The following is a 20,906-nucleotide window of genomic DNA, read 5'->3' as shown; positions in this document are numbered from 1 at the left end:
ACCCCTGTGTGTATGAGGATTAGGCATCTATCCATCATTAAATGTTTGCAGGATATTCCCTGAAAACAGATGTTGGTGGGGGGTACCCACAAATATTAGGGATCAGAGATATCTGCTGAATTCAGTCCATTTCTGATTGCACCCACCGCCCCATTAGGTTTCTATTGGAAACTCTGTGCTGCCTCAATTATTCACAGATTATTTTTTTCTCTCCGTCGGTCCATGGTAACGCATGCGCCAGCCGACAGCCGACATGTGCATACTCTGCCAGGGGTCTAAACCAGGATGCAGTGCGGTAGCGTTACGCTGTCACACTGCTCCCAGTTCTTCACCAGGACAGGCTCTTAGCAGAGCTTGTCTCCTGGCCACAGGATTTTATTTTCACATTGCAAATGTGGGCAAAACATATTTTATATGATAAAAGTGCAGATTGGGATAAATATGCGCTTCAAACTATTGGCATCTTGAACAGAACTGACCTGTGGGTGGTTTACTCGCCTCTAACGTAGCCTGAATTCATTAAATGCAAAAGTTGAAGCCTTTTGACTAAAATCAGTAAGGGCTTATTCAGACCCGGACTTGTTGAAGCATGTAAAGTGCTACTGTGTCGCTACACGCAGAGGATTATTGATAAGAAAACACGACCACACCTTCACACAGCACCTAGTAAAGTTCAGCATTGACTACAAAGTCAGAATTGATCGATTTTGCAGCATTTAGCTCAGCGCAGCATCTTTAATAAGGGCCAGTTAGGCTTTGTTATCAATGATTCCTTGCATATGGAGTATAAGCAACACTTTAGTGCTCATTCAGATGGGCATTTTTGCAGGAGCTGCTTTCAGCCAACTGAATACTGTATAAACCCTGCGGCTGCACAAGGGCAGACTCCCACTTACAAAGTCCTGCTGAATATAGGGGTAGATGTATGACGATGCTATGACACATTTATGACCTTTTATTTAGTCAAAAGGTCTTCAAAAACAATGTCAACACCACAATGTCGACAGTTGTGACGGCATGCAATGTGTCAACATTCTCAGAATGCCAATATGAGAAATGTCGGCATTTCCAGAATGTCGGCATTAGGGTTAGGCTGTGGGGGGTGGTTAGACACTAGAAAGAGAGTTAGGGTAGGGATTAAGGTTAGAGATGGGGGAGACATACTTAGTGGAATGACGGAGGATCAGAGGTCTGACCCGGAAGTGACAATCACATGACCACCAGGATAGTAGACGCCATTGCAGCGTATGGAGCAGGTAAGTCACTGCTGGGCCACCAGGGATGACATGTCAACATTTCATGTTGACGTTATGACTGTCAAAATAGCATATCATAACTCCTATTGCAGCTGCAGTGTATTAGAAAGAGAGTCCCCAGTGAAGTGCTACATAAACTCCCCCCTCTGGTGTTCTCTCTTCCCCTGTATCACCTTATACGTAATGGCTAGCGGGTGACCCTAATGCGCATGCGTGAGTTTTCAGGATTACCCTCGAGATGTGACTGAAACAAACTGAACATGTGCAAACACATCGTCAAGAGCATCAGGACTGTAAGAATTCATAACACCATCCTCACATGGCATTATACTGTATATGTTATTTGGCAAAGGGACAGGAAACTCAGATTTTGGTTGCAGGCACAATTCGCTGATGATTTTCCATAGACTGTATTGCAGCACCAATGGCACCTTTTTCATTGATAACACAGAGTCCCAATTTTTTACACATTACAGCAGGAGAGTCCCCATTTTTACACATTAGGCCTGGCATAGTCCCCTTTTTTACACATTAGGCAGGGTCCGTCCCCCCCCCCTTTTTTTTTTTTACACATTACAGCAGGAGTCCCCCTTTTTTTACACTTTACAGCAGGCAGAGTCCCCTTTTTTTACACATTACAGCAGGAGTCAACCTTTTTAACACATTACAGCAGGAGAGTCCCCATTTTTTACACATTAGGCAGGCAGAGTCCCCTTTTTACACATAATGGCAGGCAGTCCCCCTTTTTTTTAACACATAATGGCAGACAATCCCCTTTTTTTACAAATTAGTCCCCCATTTTTACACATTAGGCAGGGTCGGAGAGAAAGAGAGAGACAGCCAGCCAGGGACAGTTACCTGTCAGCCTGCTCCTCTTCACCAGCACCCCAGCACCTGTGGGTCTGACAGGCACTTCCTAATTGGCTCCAAGTCCAGGGCCCTCTTCTGTCTTCTGCTCCTGAGCAGCGGCCGGGGGGTCACCGCCATCCTCCAGTAGCAGCAACAACAAATGAGTTCTGGATGACGGGGGTCCGCCTCCAGGCCAGCGCTGCACTCATCTCCCCTGCCTGAGTCTGACAACGGAGGCTGCGCCGCTGCGGGACCAGAGGGCGACGGATGAGGAGGGACAGTACAGCGGCGACAGCAGAGAGCACACAGTGAAGGAGGAGGAGCTTCTGTCCTTACCCTGCTCTGTGTCCTCCTCCCACAGCCTACCCTTATTTCAGCAGACAGCGTCCAATTTCCTCCGTCTGCCGCAGCTTCTCTTTCACACCGCTGCAGTAGCGGCCGGGCACCTTCTACGACTGGGCCGTGCTGCCAGCGGTTCTGCGCCTACAGTGCATGTGTGCTGTGGGCAAGGCAACGCTGGCACACACCTAGTTACGACCCTGCCGTCTACCACAATTAGAATTAAGGGCCTTATTCATGTTTATAAGTAAAGCCAAAAAAGCAAGTAACTTTGTGTCTGGAACAAACTGTGCTAGGGGAGCAAATACACTTATATTTTTTCGGATTCAGTATGATATCCCGACAGCCGGAATACCGGCCATAAGCCCAGCGTGTCCCCTCATGGGCTCACGGCGCTCACCACGCTTCCGGTTATAGTCCCCCTCGGGTGGCATAGTCCCCCTCGGGTGGCATAGTCCCCCTCGGGTGGCTTGGACCACCACCCGAGTGGGGAATGCGGCTGTCACATGTGATTCCGACCACGGGTATTTCACCGGGTGTCAGTATTCTGGTGTTGGTCTCCTGACAGCCGGGATCCTGTCAGTCGGCAAATTACATGCCTCTTATTTTTTCTGTGCATGGTAAATAATCCTGGCTGATTTACATGTAGCCCACAAATGTTAAGACAACTTTATTTTTACACTGCAATTTAGATTTAAGTTTGAACACACCCCACCCAAATCTAACTCTCTCTGCACATTACATCTGCCCCACCTGCAGTGCACATGGTTTTGCCAAGTTGCTTACTTTTTTGCTTTACTTGCAAACATGAATCAGGGCCTAAGGGGGTCATTCCGAATTGATCGCTAGCTGCCGTTGTTTGCTGCGTAGCGATCAGTGAAAAAAATGGCTAATCTGCGCATGCGTATGCACCGCAATGCGCTCGCGCTTCGTACGGGTACAAAGTCCTTTGTGGTTTTGCACTGGTTCTAGCGACGATTCCAATCGCACAGCCGAACGCAAGGAAATTGACAGGAAGAGAGCGTTTCTGGGTGTCAACTGATCGTTTTCTGGGAGTGTTTGGAAAAACACAGGCGTGGCTGGGCGTTTGCTGGGCGTTTGCTGGGCGGGTATCTGACGTCATTACCGTGTCACTCATCGCAGCAATCATTGCACAGGATAAGTAACTACAGGGCTGGTCTTGTTTTGCACAAAATGTGTTTGCAGGCGCTCTGCTGCACAGGCGTTCACACTCCTGCAAAGCGAAAATACACTCCCACGTGAGCGGCGACTATGCGTTTGCATGGCTGCTAAAAACTGCTAGCGAGCGATCAACTCAGAATGACCCCCTAAGTACAGACATTATACATTTGAATGGCTTATCATCTAGCAATAATAATCTGACGCAGACTGTAATAATGTAAGTAAGTATCTTAGTGGCTGTAAGTTATTGAAACATCTCTCTTCATTTACACCTGAGAGAAGGTTCTCATGTGTCAGCACAGAAGATGCCGCAGAACACCCCCTTGTCTGACATGAGACTTTATGTTCACTTATGACACTGTTTTCATTCACTTTGGAAAAGACTTGATTCTTTCAGAACAAAATTTTCTGGTTGCTCTGTCTATGAGCCCTCCCTTGTTTGCTTTCACAGCAGTTTGATGGCACAGCACTTCCAGCTAGCTCAGTAATTTCATTGGCTGAATGTCCCCTGTGCATTCTAATAAGTGAGGGAAAGTCTTTCATAGCTTTATTAAAACAAACGTCTGCTTGTCGTAGAAGCTGCATGTACCCTATAAGGTCTGATGGATACACACAATTACCTAGTGTGCAACCTAGATACCGACACTTACTATTTTCGGCACAGATCTATGATAGGTAAAGGAATTTCAATAATACCAGAAAATGCATAGGATAAATCAGAAGATTGCCAGACAGGACTCTAAGCTCAGATAATGCTTACTATTTAAGGGAAATGTAAAATTCAGGTCTGTTACATATTGCTGGAAACATTATTTTAATTCTGTATATTATTATTGTTGCAAAATAAAATGGCTTAGTAAAGGAGAGAAACAAGCAAATGTTGCATGTTTTATGAGGATGGTACACTATTATACCTGGGAACAGCGGCAGAATGCTGGGCGCCTGGGGTTCAGCCGCTACAAGGCTCAGACGTGAAATGGGCCCAGCACTTTTGTGGCCCCCACACAGGGCTGCCATCAGAAATTGTGGGGCCTGGGACTGACTAAATAGACAGGGCCCCTCCTTCCCCCAAAAAGGTTTATGTCGCACTGCTCCACCCCTACGTGATGTCATACATTGTGACGTTACTTATAGGTGGATCATTGCGGACCTACAGGAACGGTTCACAGGGAGCTGATGCGCAGGGAAGGCTTGTTTGTTGATTCACAGGCTGGTGCAGCTCTACAGGTATTGGCGGTAGGAGCCAGGGGTGGGCCCCCCTCTCTGTAAGGGCCCGGGACACCAGTCCCCCCTGATGGCTGCCAAGACCCCACAAACCCTCCCCAGGTACAGTACCAAGCGCAGCCCCCGAGGCTCCGGCTCTGCCTGTAAACAGTAGAGTTGTCTTCTGAAAAACAAGTACCAGAAAGGTATGCTCTTTATGGAGCAGAAGAGGGGCCTGAGAGGTTACAGTGGTATCACTAGGCCCCTACTCAGAGGCGTCACCAACGTCTTGCACACCTGGTGCGGCGCCAGCATAAAAGGGGGTGTGGCTTTGCAGAATGGGTGGGGTTCATGGAGGGGTGGGGCTTAGATTCCCGACCCCAATTTTCCGTCACTTGGGGGCTTCAGGAGGTGCGTGCAGCCTCCTTGGAGTGCTGTATGTGCAGTGCCGGCTCCTGCTCAGTGACAGGAGACGAGTGCTGCACATAATGTAACAGTGCAGCACTCTGCTCCTGTCACTGAGCAGGAGCAGGCATTTTGGTGTCACCCCTCGGCGGGTGACACCCGGTTGCGGGCCGCACCCCCCTTCTGACGCCCCTGCCCCTACTTCAGTTTTGCTGTGGTGCTTGGAAATGTACTGTTCTGTCCCTGCCTGGAAAGATGTATATAAAGTAATTTGCAACCCATTTTGAAGATGTGCAGCATTTCATGTTATACAAATGTTTCCAATTTTGTGCTACGGTCATTCATCACCGCACAAAATAGTCTGCATTTTCACTGTTGTCTGCACAACAGTTTGCCAATGGCTCTCATTCCGAGTTGATCGCTCGCTAGTTACTTTTAGCAGCCGTGCAAACGCATAGTCGTCGCCCACGTTGGAGTGTATTTTCGCTTTGCAGAAGTGCGAACGACTGTGTAGCAGAGCGGCTGCAAACACATTTTGTGCAAAACAAGACCAGCCCTGTAGTTACTTATACTGTGCTATGATTGCTGTGATGAATGACACGGTAATGACGTCAGATACCCACCCAGCAAACGCCCGGCCATGCCTGCATTTTTCCAAACACTCCCAGAAAATGGTCAGTTGACACCCAGAAACACCCACTTCTTGTCAATCTCCTTGCGTCTGCCAGTGCGACTGAAAGTGTCGCTAGAACCTGTGCAAAACCACAATGCTCTTTGTACCCGTACGTCGCGCGTGCGCATTGCGGAGCATACGCATGCGCATATTTGCCATTTTTTAAAATGATCGCTACGCAGCGAACAACGGCAGCTAGCGATCAACTCGGAATGACCCCAATGTTGGGTCTGAGACTGAAATGAGCAAGTTCAATTACAAAATGTCCATGCGCTGATTTTTGGCTCATCTTACTCCTACAGCTCTGTATGACTGGAGAGGTGGAATGGAGGAGGAAGTGGTGAACGAGTGCAGGCAGAGCCTAGTAAGGGCTGCTCATGTAACTGACACAGATGTGACTCACCTGTTGGGATTGGGAAGCGTACGTATCTCTTGTGGGTACTAAAGTGCTGATGTGCTGAGATATGTGATGATGCTGGTGGTTAGTCACTTCTGGTTGGCTGGCTGGAGATAGACTTCTATTATTTAAATAATTATGAGCAGATTTAATTAAACCCCACAGCTAATTGTCAGCCAGGAGCTATTCAAGGCACACTACCATATACGTTAAGCCCCAGAGGGTGCATATAATGCAGATTTTTCCTTGCAGCCTCAGGAGCTGTGAGGAAAATCTGTGTTAAATGCACCCTCTGTGGCCTTACACACGGGGTAACCCATAGATTGCGACACGTAACACGAAAAAATGCACAGTGAAAATAAAGGAAAACTGAATAGCTCTGGATGTTAAACCCAGAGCTTTACCTGCATGGTAAACACTGCAATTAAATCTGCCCATTAGTGTGGCTGCTTTATTAGGGTTGGGGCTGATATGCTGATGTTTGGAATTCCGGTGGTCAGAATATCGACCGTGGCATCCCGATGTTTAGAATCCTGACAGGGGTTGTAAGTATATTAACTCTGCCCCCTACCCCTTCTAAGCCTAACCGTACCTTTCTGCCGCCTAAATCTATCCCCCCCTCCTAAGTCTAACCGTCCCTTTCCGTAGTCTAACCCTAACCCTCCCCGGTGATCCCTAAACCCAACCCTCCCCTCTTCCCACAGCCTAAACCTAACCCTCCACCCCACCCCTCCTAAGCCTATCCGTCCCTTCCCGCAGCCTAACCCTCCCCGGTAATACCTAAACCCAACTCTCCCCCTTCCCACAGCCTAAACCTAACCCTCCTCACCCCGCAGTCTAAATTAAACCCTCCCCGGGGGTGCCTAAACCTAACCCCCCTTCCCTGCAGCCTAAACCTACCCCCCCCCTCCCTGCAGCCTAACCCTATTCCTCCCCAAGCAGCCTAACCCTCCCCCAGCAGCCTAAAGTTGGCGATACGCAGCAGGTGTGGTAAGTAGGCACTAGGTCGTGGTATCTCTTGACCAGGCGCTAGACCTCTAGGTAGAGCTTACAGTCAGGCCCCCATTAAAGGTAGACTGCGGTAAGTTCTCAGTTTTCCCACAGCCAGGCCCCCATAAAAGGTAGGCTGTCGGACGTTACAAGCTGGTGTGTATAATAAGGTTGAAACAGTATAACCGCTTTATGTCATAACCTCTGCATAGTGTCTCCCCATTGTATCGCGTAAGCAGCGCCACGTCCGTGGGCGGTCTCGTTGTGTTCTATTACAGGAGTGAAGGAAGAAGATGAGCCAGTTGTCTGGCAAGAAACCGAGGTCACATCCGGTGAGCATAACTGTGTTTCGGGTGTCAGCCATGTATGTATGTTGTCCCCTATCCCATTTCTCCTTTGGGCGTTTATGTTCAGGGTCACACCTGGTACTGTGCACCACAACAGGGGCACCCAGTCTGAGGCCACAAGTGCCAATGATAACCATTAACTGAGCCCAATGGAGGTCACCCCTGTGTAGCCTGTTTCCTATTCCTTCAAGGTTACCCCAGGAGTGTCCGAGACAAGTTCCAGCACCATCCAAGTCGCCTCGACGGACTGAAGGTGGGGACGAGAGGTGTAAGGTAAGTGAGTCTGCTTAGGACCGTGCCCCCGTCCCTCTTACACTTGCGCCTGCTTTCTGTGCAGTGTCGGGATTCACAGCCATTCACATTGCTTAACTGATATTTCTATTTGGAATATGACAGAAAAGAACATTTCGAAACAGAAAAAACAACATATGTTTATATTCTATTTGAGTAGTATTATCTGTTGGTGTTTGTATTTAGAAAAATGGAAACGTTGCATTTATCATATAACAGTTAAGGGACAATTCTCATGTGCACATGACACATCATTGCATTGTTATATTGTGCACATATTGGGCCTAATTCAGACCTGTTCGCAGCAGCAAATTTGTTCTCTAATGGGCAAAATCATGGGGGTCATTCCGAGTTGATCGCTCGCTAGCTGTTTTTAGCAGCCGTGCAAATGCTATGCCACCGCCACTGGGAGTGTATTTTAGCTTAGCAGAAGTGCGAACGAAAGGATCGCACAGCGGCTACAAAATAATTTTGTGCAGTTTCAGAGTAGCTTCAGACCTACTCAGCCCTTGCGATGACTTCAGACAGTTCAGTTCCTGCTTTGACGACACGAACACGCCCTGCGTTCGCCCAGCCACGCCTGCGTTTTTCCAGGCACGCCTGCGTTTTTCCGAACGCTCCCTGAAAACGGTCAGTTGACACAAAGAAAGCCCACTTCATGTCAATCACTCTGCGGCCAGCAGTGCGACTGAAAAGCTTCGCTAGACCTTGTGTGAAACTACATCGGCCATTCTGTAAGTACGTTGCGCGTGCGCATTGCGCCGCATACGCAGGCGCAGAAGTGCTGTTTTTTTGCATCATCGCTCCACAGTGAACATTTTCTGCTAGCGATCAACTCGGAATGACCCCCCATGTGCAGTGCAGGTGGGGCAGATATAACATGTGTAGAGAGAGTTAGATCTGGGTGGGGTGTGTTCAAACTGAAATCTAAATTGCAGTGTACAAATAAAGCAGCCAGTATTTACCCTGCACAGAAACAATATAACCCACCCAAATCTAACTCTCTCTGCCCATGTTATATATGCCCCACCTACAGTACACATGGGGCCTAATACAGTGGCGTGCGGTGAGGTCAGAGGCTGGTGAGGCACTACAGCCATAATGTCCGCCGAATCCTGCCGATGACCCCTACCACCGCCGAGCCAATGCCCGCTACTGCCTCTGAGCCGATGCCTGCTGCCACCGCCAATGGCTTACAAACTTGCCCACCATCAACTGACCCAGCCCTCCGCCACTAATTTGCTTTCTCAATCCGATGCCGCCAATACCCTCTGCCTGCCTGCTCATCATACTTGTGATATATTGTACATTTTTATAGAAAAAAAAATAAAAATTAGTGTTTGGGAAGGGAGCGGGAGGAGGACATGAATGCAATTTTGTTGTCCAGGGCTTCCATGAACTTAATGGAGAAGGGTTTGAATGGGTTAAAAAATGTAAAAAAAAAATGCGTGAGGTCCCCCTTCCTAAGTATAACCAGCCTCGGGCTCTTTGAGCCGGTCCTGGTTGTTTAAATACTGGGAAAAAATTGGACAGGGGTTCCCCGCATTTACACAACCAGCACCGGGCTCTTAGACCGGTCCTGGTTCCAAAAATACGGGGGACAAAAGATGTAGGGGTCCCCCGTATTTTTAAAACCAGCACCGGGCTCCACTAGCCAGGGACATAATGCCACAGCCGGGGGACACATTTATGTAGGTCCCTGCGGCCGTGGCATTACCCCCCCCCCAACTTGTCACCCCTGGCCGGGGTTCCCTGGAGGAGGGGGGACCCCTTAAATCAAGAGGTCCCCCCCCTCCAGGCACCCAAGGGCCAGGGGTGAAGCCCAAGGCTGTCCCCAGCACCCCTGGGCGGTGGGTGCCTGGCTGATAGCCATAAGTGTGTATAAAAAAGAATATTGTTTTTTGTTGTGGAACTACAAGGCCCAGCAAGCCTCCCCCGCTTGCTGGTACTTGGAGAACCTCAAGTACCAGCATGCGAGGAAATAACGGGCCCGCTGGTACCTGTAGTTCTACAACAACAAAAATACCCAAATAAAAACACAACACACACACCGTGAAAGTAAACATTTATTAAAACACACTTACACACTCACACATACTTACCTACATCCCACGCCGGTCACGTCCACTTGTCCATGTAGAATCCAATAGGTGGTTCCTGTAAAAATGAGAGAGAGATTACTTACCTACATCCCACGCCGGTCACGTCCACTTGTCCAGTAGAATCCAACAGGGCCGGTACCTGTAAAAATGAAAATTATACTTACAAACAAAGTAATCCACAGGAGGAGAGAGAGAAATTAATGAATATTATACACTCGCTGACGCGGGAGGACGTTAGCACAGACAGGGGAGAGTGCTGCTGCTAACTGGGATGATGGAGCAGGCGCCCCCGATAGTTGTGCAGTAGCTATAGTAGCTATACCCCTAGTAGCTATACCCCCTGTAGCAGTGCCCCGAGTAGTTGTGACCCCTGTAGTTGTGCCCCCAGTCGCTGTGCCCCTTGTAGCTGCGCCCCCTGTAACTTTGCCCCTTGTGGCTGTGCCCCCAGTAGTTGTGACCCCTGTAGCTGTGCCCGTTGTAGCTGTGCCCTGAGTAGTTGTGCCCCCAGTCACTGTGGCCCCTGTAGCTTTGCCCCCAGTAGTTGTGACCCCAGTCGCTGTGCCCCTTGTAGCTTTGCCCCCAATAGCTGTGCCCCCTAGCTGTGCCCCAAGTAGTTGTGCCCCCTGTAGCTTTGCCCCCAGTAGCTGTGACCCCAGTCGCTGTGCACCCTGTAGCTTTGCCCCCAGTAGCTGTGCCCCCAGTCGCTGTGACCCCTGTAATTGTGCCCCCAGTTGCTGTGCCCCTTGTAGTTGTGCCTCCCAGTTGCTGTGCCCCATGTAGTTGTGCCCTCCAGTTGCTGTGCCCCTTGTAGTTGTGCCCCTTGTAGTTGTGCCCCCCAGTTGCTGTGCCCCTTATAGTTGTGCCCCTGTTGCTGTGCCCCTTGTTGTTGTGCCCCAAAGTTGCTGTGCCCCTTATAGTTGTGCCCCTGTTGCTGTGCCCCTTGTTGTTGTGCCCCCCAGTTGCTGTGCCCCTTATAGTTGTGCCCCTGTTGCTGTGCCCTTTGTAGTTGTGCCCCTTTTGCTGTGCCCCTTATAGTTGTGCCCCTGTTGCTGTGCCCCTTATAGTTGTGCCCCTGTTGCTGTGCCCCTTATAGTTGTGCCCCTGTTGCTGTGCCCCTTGTTGTTGTGCCCCCCAGTTGCTGTGCTCCTGTTGCCCCCAACACAAACACATAAAAAAACAAAAAACACACACATACTTACCGCTCCTGCAGCGCTGTCCTCCATCTCCGTCCGCCGGCTCGTCTCTGCTGTACTATGGGAGAGACGTCATGACTCATGACGTCTCTCCCATAGTAGCGCCGCTCAGACACCAGGGGTCAATTATGACCTCTGGTGTCAGTCAGCGGCGCTGGCTGCAGCGGGCGCCCACACAGCCCACGGCGCCTGCTGCAGCCGGGAAGGGGGCTCGCTAGTGATTGGGCAGCGGATCCAGCACTGGATCCGCTGGGCCAATCACATCTGGGGCACTGACAGGGGCGTGCATTCATCGGGGCTGAATGCACGCCCCTGTCATTGCGGCACCAGTATAGGTGCCGCTTCCCCATTCATTTTCAATGGGCTTTCACAGCCCATTGCTGCGCCCGCCCCCCGCTGCCCGGACTTTTAGTGTTAGCAGCAGGAGGCACCTCTCCCGCTGCCTCCCAGCTGTCCCTCACAAGCAGCCACAGGGGGGGAGAATTATTAAAATAATAAAAAAAGATATTTATAACAGACTGTGTTATAAATATCTTCTTTTTATTATTTTAATCATTATGACGGGAGGCACTGCCTCCCCTGCCTCCCCTGACTGCACGTCCCTGGCCTAATACCCCTTTTCCACTAGCTCAAAAAACACCCGTGTTTTTCGCTAGTGGAAATGGCTCACTCTGCAAAAACCCGGATCAAGTGATCTGGGAATCCTAACACGAGTTCAACCCGGTAAGCTGGGCAGTGTAAATGGAAGCGCTCCCGTTCACAGTGTATGGAATGGCGGCACTGGGAGATCATGTGATCTCACAGTGCCGCCCCTGCTGCGTCACCAGCAGCGTCACCAACCCGGCAATATGCCGGGTTGGTGAGTGCAGTGGGAAAGCATCACTAGTGGAAAAGGGGTATAATTCAGAGTTGATCGCAGCAGCAAATTTATTAGCAGTTGGACAAAACCATGTGCACTGCAGGGGAGGCAGATATAACATGTGCAGAGAGAGTTAGATTTGGGTGCGGTGTGTTCAATCTGCAATCTAAATTGCAGTGTAAAAATAAAGCAGCCAGTATTTACCCTGCACAGAAACAAAATAACCCACCCAAATCTAACTCTCTCTGCACATGTTATATCTGCCCCACCTGCAGTGCACATGGTTTTGCCCAACTGCTAAAAAATGTCCTGCTGCGATCAACTTGGAATTACCCCCTTAAATCTAAATTGACTTTAAAATTAAAGCAGCCAGTATTTATCCTGCACAGAAACAAAATAACCCACCCAAATCTCACTCTCTTTGCACATGTTATATCTACCACACCTGCAGTGCACATGGGGGGTCATTCCGACCCGATCGCTCGCTGCAGTTTGTCACAGCAGAGCGATCGGGTCGGAACTGCGCATGCGCCGGCGCCGCAGTGCGCCGGCACATGGCAGCTTTAGTTACCTAGCAATCGCCTCTGAGACAGAGGCGGTCTCTAGGCGGGAGGGGGCTGCGGGGCTGAGGGGGAGCGGTCCGGCCAACGCAGGCATGACCGGACCATTGGGGGGGCGGGCCGCGGCAACTGCGTGACGTCTCACGCAGCCGCTGCGGCCAGCAGGAGTGACGAGCAACTCCCGGCCAGCCGCAGGAGCTGCGCTGGCCGGGAGTTACTCATCAAATACAAAGGCATCGCCGCTGTGCGATGCTTTTGTATTTGTGCGGGGGGGGGGGGGGCGGCATTGACATCCGGGGCGGACTAGCCCTGTGCTGGGCGTCCCCCCGCATGTCTGAGTTAACGATCGTAGCTGTGCTAAACGTAGCACAGCTGCGATCAACTCAGAATCATAGGTGTGCGCAGTGGGGGTGCCTGGTGCGCACAGGCACCCCCTAATGTCCGGAACCCCTATCTCACATGCCTGATGCAGCCGAGCAGGCTGATTACTGTCCCCTCTGCGCTGCACCCTGCAGGATTGCATTACTGACCGGACGCCTGGGTTAATCAAGGGTGCCACTGCCACCGGCTTTCAAACTCCCGGCTCCACCTCCATGTACAAAAACAGCGTGATGTGATTACGTCATGCTGCTCGCACGCCCACCCATCACATCTGCCCACCTCTCTCCTTCTATGCTATGCCAACGCCAGCCCCTGATGAGGATCAGCATGCAGCCAGCGTTCCTCTTAGGAAGACAAATTCAATACTGGCAGGCGTTTGGCAGCAGCATTGACACGTCACTTGTTTTTCCAGCAGCAGCAGTACTAGTCTGCGACTGTCAGTGTCAGTGAGTGACTGACTTGTAAGTAAGCTGCTGCAGCTTGCAGGGGAAAGAGAGGGGGAGCCAGACCAGGCTGAGGAGGAGCAGTGTAATTGCATGAGTGCCATCAGGGGTGTTTGTTTGGTGCACTCCACTACATCTGACAATGAATTAGGATTGGTACAAGGGTGGATATTTTATATTGCGATGACCTAGATGGTGCGAGACACGTCCAAAAGGCAGTGCTAGTCACACCCCTCTGACGGTGCACCCCCTAATAAAATGTGCTGTGCACGCCTATGCTCGGAATGACCCCCATGGTTTTGCCCAACTGCTAACAAATTTGCTGCTGCGATCAACTCGGAATTACCCTCATGGTTTTGCCCATTAGAGAAAGATTTTGCTGCTGCGATCAGGTTTGAATTAGACCCATAGGGTAATGTCATATCTCTTTGCTTTCTCATATGCTATCATGAGGCTTAGGGACAGTATACACACTTGTCCCTATACATGTACAGTTAACCCTCCGTCGGGTGCACCTCTGGGACTCCCGGGTTCGGGCGCAGTGCACCTGACAGGTGCCAGTTAAAAAATCGTCATTAGCACCTAATTAACTCAGTTCTAACTTAGATCAGTGACCTTCATTAGGACGTACAAAGAGAGAATATTTGAAATCTGATTCATAAAACCTCATTTATTAACCTCAAAGTAAGTAAAACAAAAAATACTGAAATTTTAGACCCGCCACCACATTGCCTTCGGTTTTCATGACAAAAAAATCAAATGAGCATTAAAATTACGAACAAAACTCAAAATATAGGCACAGTAGAGTCAGTCTCACTCGGAATCACTGTTGGAAAGTTCAGCAGTAGAGATGCATTGGCACAGTGAAGTGCGAGTTTGGCAGACCATATTTGCATGGGGCAGGCAGATCGCTTTGTGACATTTATGGCATTCATAAATCGACATCCTCCAGACTTTGATGATTCCCTTTGTACGCTCCTGCTAGGTACAACAAGCCAATGAAAGCCCTTAATTCAATGACATCCGTGGGTCTGATGTCCGTCTCTCTGGCAAATTGGTCCTTGATAATGTCAATGTACTGGTTTGTGTACCTAACAATTGTGTCAAGGATTTCATCAGTGAATAAATTATTCCAACATTCAACTGCAGTTTGAGCATTCTGAAGGCCCATATAGACGGGCCGATGCGGGGAGAGATGTGTGCTGAGCGAACCGCTCAGCACACATCTCTCCCGCCGCTCAGCACAGCGCAGTGTGCTGAGCGTGCGGGGGGAGACGGGGGGGGGGGGGACGCTCATTTCACCCAGCGGGTGAAGTGAGAGACCCGCCAGATTGGCCAATCTACCAGCAGCGATAGCGATGCGCGGGGCTGCGCATTGCTATCGCTGTAAGGGGTACACACAGAGCGATCAGGCTTATATTCTAAGCAATCTACTCAGATTGCTTAGAATATCGCTCCGTGAGTACCCCCCTTTAGCATTTCCTCTGACTCCAGGAAATTATAATGTTTTGAGTTCCCATACGACAAACTTTCCCGAGTTGCCTTTTGGACCACTTGGTCTTCTTATCTTTCCCCCACAAAAAGGTGTCACCTGTTTCTTCTCCATCATCATCACTAGACTCCTCACAATCTTGCTCCATTCCTGAATCACCGTCATGTTCCTCCACCTCATCTTCAGAATCAATGTCACTCTCTTACCCCATATCCTCAGTGATTGATGGGTCTCCCTCGTCGTTATTCTGCAGCAAATCTCTTATTTCATCAAGGTGACTCTGGTTAGTCAAATCGTAGGTTTTACGGGCCACTTCAGCAGAAACTTTAAAGCAAAAAAGAGAAAACATGAACATGAGTACAAGTTTGGACGTAGTGTGCCTGAGAGGCCACCCTGTACAAACCTACATATTTCCGCAAAATATCCACAACCTTTGTAATTTTCATTCATAAAATGAGCAAAATAAACAATAGATGAAAATAAAAGGAAATACGAACCTTCAAAAGTTGGACGAGTTTGGGCGCAATGGGCCTGAGAGGCCAGGAGGGTCACTACTGCACTCCACGTAGGCGGCAGGAAAACTGACTAGGGGGGGTTTTGAACAGCACCTAGAGATAGGAAGGTACTTGGAGGGACAGGCCCTTGGGGTGGTGAGGGGAGCGAGAACAGCTTTGCGGCGCCTGTCAGGCCAGCTGCACCCGACTGAGGGTTAAACGCATTTTAAGAGGTGCCCAAACGGACATTTGCACATAAAAGAGAGTTATGGTAGACTTACCATTGTTAACTCTCTGCGAGGTACACTGGGTTCCACAGGGAAACATCGGGGTGTAGAGTGGATCTTTATCCAAAGGCACCGACAGGCTAAAGCTTTAGGCTTTCCCAAGATGCATTGGGGCATCCTCTATAATCCCGCCTCCAGGCACTGTGAGCTCAGTTTCATTAACCAGTCCAATGCAGGAGCAGATAAGAAAGAAGGTAAATGTTAGTACATAGAACCACATTCTCATGACAGGAGAAGGGACCAGCGGATAATGCTACACAAACCCATAGAAGCTAGGTGCGTCAGGGTGGGCGCACTGTGGAACCCAATGTAATTCGCAGAAAGAGAGTTAACAATGGTAAGTCTACCATAACTCTCCTTTTCTGCAGCAGGTTACATTGGTTTCCACAGGGAAACATCAGGGATGTCCTAAAGCAGTTCCTCAAGGGAGGGGATGCGCCTTAGCAGGTATGAGAACCCGGCATCCAAATGAAGCATACTGGGAGGCAGAAGTATCAAAGGCATAGAACCTAATAAATGTGTTCACAGAGGACCACGTAGCCGCCTTGCATAACTGTTCTGCGGACGTGCCACAGCGAGCCGCCCAAGAAGGTCCAACAGATTGAGTAGAATGGGCATTAATAGCAGCAGGAGCTTGTGTATTCTAATCCATCTGCCAAGGTTTGCTTATTCGCAGGCCTGCCATGTTTGTGAAAACCAAACAAGACAAAAAGAGAGTCTGACCTCCTGATAGAGGCAGGCCTCTCCACATATATACAGAGATCCCGTACCACATCCAAAGACCGCCCTTTGGAGGATAAATCAGAAGAGATAATGGCCCTCATTCCGAGTTGATTGCTCCCTAGCTACTTTTAGCAGACGTGCAAACGCATAGTCGCCGCCCCCACGGGGGAGTGTATTTTCACTTTGCAGGAGTGTGAACACCTGTGCAGCAGAGCGGCTGCAAACACATTTTGTGCAAAACAAGACCAGCCCTGTAGTTACTTATTCTGTGCTATGGTTGCTGCGAAGAATGACATGGTAATGAAGTCAGATACCCGCCCAGCTAGGCCAGCAAATGCCTAGCCTCGCCTGCATTTTTCCAAATACTCCCAGAAAATGGTCAGTCGACACCCAGAAACTCCCACTTCTTGTCAATCTCCTTGCGTCCGCCAGTGCAACTGAAAGCGTTGCTAGAACCTGTGCAAAACCACAATGCTCTTTGTACCCGTACGCCATGCGTGCGCATTGCAGTGCATACGCATGCGCAGATTTGCTGTTTTTTTTAATGATCGCTACGCAGCGAACAACGGCAGGTAGCGATCAACTCGGAATGAGGGCCAAAGGCCGGAACCACATCTCTTGGTTAAGATGAAAAGATGACACCACCTAAGGTAAATAACCTGGGCAGTGGCGGATCTAGCGAGCGGTGGGCCCAGGTGCGACAAAATGCTTTGGGCCCCCTCCCCATCCCATCCAAGTCCACCCCCTCAACCCTGGAGAGGATCTGGTGAGGGGGACCTGCTCAGGGCCAGAGAAATGGATACCTAGGAACAGTGCCGTAACTAGACGTGTTGAAGGGGTGTGGCCACAAAATAATACCAATTCATAAAACGGTGCACAGTAGTCTCCATTATTCAAATTACGCCGAACAGTAGCACCACTACACCAGGTAGAGACCCTTTTACACCTTACGGCGGACAGATTCCTCTTTTTACACATTACAGCAGACAGCGTCCCCTTTTTACACATTACGGCAGACAGCGTCCCCCTTTTTACACATAACGGCAGACAGCGTGCCCTTTTTACACGTAGCGGCAGACAGCGTGCACTTTTTACACATAACGGCAGACAGCGTGCCCTTTTTACACATAGCGGCAGACAGCGTGCACTTTTTACACATAACGGCAGACAGCGTCCCCTTTTTACACATAACGGCAGACAGCGTGCCCTTGTTACACATAGCGGCAGACAGCATACACTTTTTACACAAAGTGGCAGACAGCGTACACTTTTTACACATAACGGCAGACAGCGTGCCCTTGTTACACATTATGGCAGACAGCGTCCCCCTTTTTACACATTACGGCAGGCAGATTCCCCCTTTTTACACATTGCGGCAGGAAGATTCCCCCTTTTTACACATTGCGGCAGGAAGATTCCCCCTTTTTACACATTGCGGCAGACAGTCCCCCTGGCCAGAGAAATGGATACCTAGGAACAGTGCCGTAACTAGACGTGTTGAAGGGGTGTGGCCACAAAATAATACCAATTCATAAAACGGTGCACAGTAGTCTCCATTATTCAAATTACGCCGCACAGTAGCACCACTACACCAGGTAGAGACCCTTTTACACCTTACGGCGGACAGATTCCTCTTTTTACACATTACAGCAGACAGCGTCCCCTTTTTACACATTACGGCAGACAGCGTCCCCCTTTTTACACATAACGGCAGACAGCGTGCCCTTTTTACACGTAGCGGCAGACAGCGTGCACTTTTTACACATAACGGCAGACAGCGTGCCCTTTTTACACATAACGGCAGACAGCGTGCCCTTGTTACACATTATGGCAGACAGCGTCCCCCTTTTTACACATTACGGCAGGCAGATTCCCCCTTTTTACACATTGCGGCAGGAAGATTCCCCCTTTTTACACATTGCGGCAGACAGTCCCCCTGGCCAGAGAAATGGATACCTAGGAACAGTGCCGTAACTAGATGTGTTGAAGGGGTGTGGCCACAAAATAATACCAATTCATAAAACGGTGCACAGTAGTCTCCATTATTCAAATTACGCCGCACAGTAGCACCACTACACCAGGTAGAGACCCTTTTACACCTTACGGCGGACAGATTCATCTTTTTACACATTACAGCAGACAGCGTCCCCTTTTTACACATTACGGCAGACAGCGTCCCCCTTTTTACACATAACGGCAGACAGCGTGCCCTTTTTACACGTAGCGGCAGACAGCGTGCACTTTTTACACATAACGGCAGACAGCGTGCCCTTTTTACACATAGCGGCAGACAGCGTGCACTTTTTACACATAACGGCAGACAGTGTCCCCTTTTTACACATAACGGCAGACAGCGTGCCCTTGTTACACATAGCGGCAGACAGCGTACACTTTTTACACAAAGCGGCAGACAGCGTACACTTTTTACACATAACGGCAGACAGCGTGCCCTTGTTACACATTATGGCAGACAGCGTCCCCCTTTTTACACATTACGGCAGGCAGATTCCCCCTTTTTACACATTGCGGCAGGAAGATTCCCCCTTTTTACACATTGCGGCAGACAGTCCCCCTTTTTGTAGAAGGAAGGAAAGAGAGAAAGAAAGAAAGAATTATACTTACCCTCTCCGCTGGCTCAGGCTCCTCTGTGTAGCTTCTGGTCACGATTCCCGGGCAGGAGAGAAGGAGGAGGAGGGAGGTGGAGGAGGGAGCCGCAGCAGCGCTGTGTTATTGGTGGAGGCGCTGCTGCTGCTGTCCCTCTGCTTCACTATAGGCTGTTCTCGGAAGACAGCCTATAGTGAAGCAGAGGGACAGCAGTAGCAGCACCTCAACCAGTAGCAAAGCGCTGCTGCGGCTCCCTCCTCCACCTCCCTCCTCCTCCTTCCCCCGTACCGCTGCGCTCCTCTCCTCTCTGTCCGGGCGGCTGTGTGCTGCTGGCAGCGGTTGCCCGCAGCACACAGCGGCATGTAATGAGTCAGTTTGACTCATTACATGCTTTGGGCCCCTGGACAGAGGCGGGCCCCAGTGCAACGCACTGGTTGCACTGGCGGTAGTTCCGCCTCAGAACCTGGTTGCATTCTAAGAACTTCTCAGTCACAATTAAATATTAGAAAGGGTGGATGACAGGACAATATGCCTAGGTCCGACACCCTTCTAGCAGAGGCAATAGCCAGTAAAAACAAGACCTTGGCCGTGAGCCATTTAAGGTCCACCATCTCAAGAGGTTCAAATGGCAGGGCATTCAGGACAACAGACAGATCCCATGGAGCCACAGGAGGGATATAGGGAGGCTGAATCCGTAAGACACCCTGAGTGAGTGAATGAGTGAATGTATGAACGTCAGGTAAGACGCAATTTTTCTCTGAAACCATACCGACAAAGCAGATATGTGAACCTTGAGGGAGGCCAGACGAGGGCCTAAGTCCAGGCCTCTTTGCAGAAAAGTCAGAATTCTGGAAGTTCTAAATCTGCATGCATCATAATTCTTATTAGCACACCAGGTGAAGTAAGAATTCCAGACCCTGTAATAAATTCCGAGCTGAAGCCAGTTTATGGGATTTTAACATAGTTTGGATGACCGCCTCAGAGAATCCTTTGGCTCTCAGGAGTGATGCTTTAAGAGCCACACCGTCAATGCCAGCCTGACCAGGTCCGGGTAAAGACATGGGCCCTGTATGAGGAGGTCTGGGCACTGAGGAAGTAGAAGAGCACGCTTTGTCAACAGACCCTGCAGGTCTGAGAACTATGCCATCTGGGCCACGCTGGAGCGACTACAAGTAGAAATCCTCCTTCTTGTTTGAACTTCTGCAGGACCGTGTGCAGGAGTGACACTGGAGGGAACATGTAGGGCAGCCGAAAGTTCCATGGAATTGTCAGTGCGTCCACGAACACTGCTTGAGGATCCCTGGTCCTTGATCCGAAGACCGGAACCTTGTGATTGTATCGAGATGCCATCAGGTCTACATCTGGTAGGCCGCACTTGTCCACTAGGAGTTTAAAGACTTCTGGATGAAGGCTCAACTCTCCGGCATACACGTCCTGGTGACTGAGGAAGTCCGCTTCCCAGTTTAGGACGCCCGGAATGAACAAAAGGCAGAAGAGACGAGCGCTCATGGGTTCATATTATGTCAGAAAACATATACAGAGCCGATAATGATATTCAAAATTTATTAATACTAAAAGTAACATAAAAATGTTAAATCTTAAATGATAATTTACAATAGATATTAAATTGCTGGCCAGCGGTTTCACTAAGGCAATTAGAAAGATTCAGTTGTCCTCTATGAGGAGTCTTGATCTTCAGAAGCTGCACTGTTACAACATCATCATATGAAACTTAGTATCAGTCAGTGAAGTAACTGTTGCACGTGAGGAGTAAGAGATGTAGCGGCTGTGAAATAGCGTTTTGAAAACTCCAATTACCTCCTTTCAAGATACAGC

At 49.6% G+C, this 20,906-nt stretch overlaps 1 long non-coding RNA gene across 1 annotated transcript in view; it reads right to left on the bottom strand.

Moving 5' to 3' along the window:
• Positions 1 to 14,675: 14,675 nt before the first annotated feature.
• Positions 14,676 to 20,906, bottom strand: part of LOC134965432 (uncharacterized) — a 212,594-nt gene continuing 206,363 nt past the window's right edge. The window contains exon 4 of the long non-coding RNA XR_010188358.1: positions 14,676 to 15,286. This is a non-coding gene — a long non-coding RNA (uncharacterized LOC134965432). The remainder of the gene's footprint in view (positions 15,287 to 20,906) is intronic.

Source organism: Pseudophryne corroboree, chromosome 10, assembly GCF_028390025.1.
Source record: "Pseudophryne corroboree isolate aPseCor3 chromosome 10, aPseCor3.hap2, whole genome shotgun sequence".
NCBI lineage: Eukaryota > Metazoa > Chordata > Amphibia > Anura > Myobatrachidae > Pseudophryne > Pseudophryne corroboree.
The sequence above is the reverse complement of the archived record's forward strand: the minus strand, read 5'-3'. Positions and strand labels throughout refer to the sequence as shown.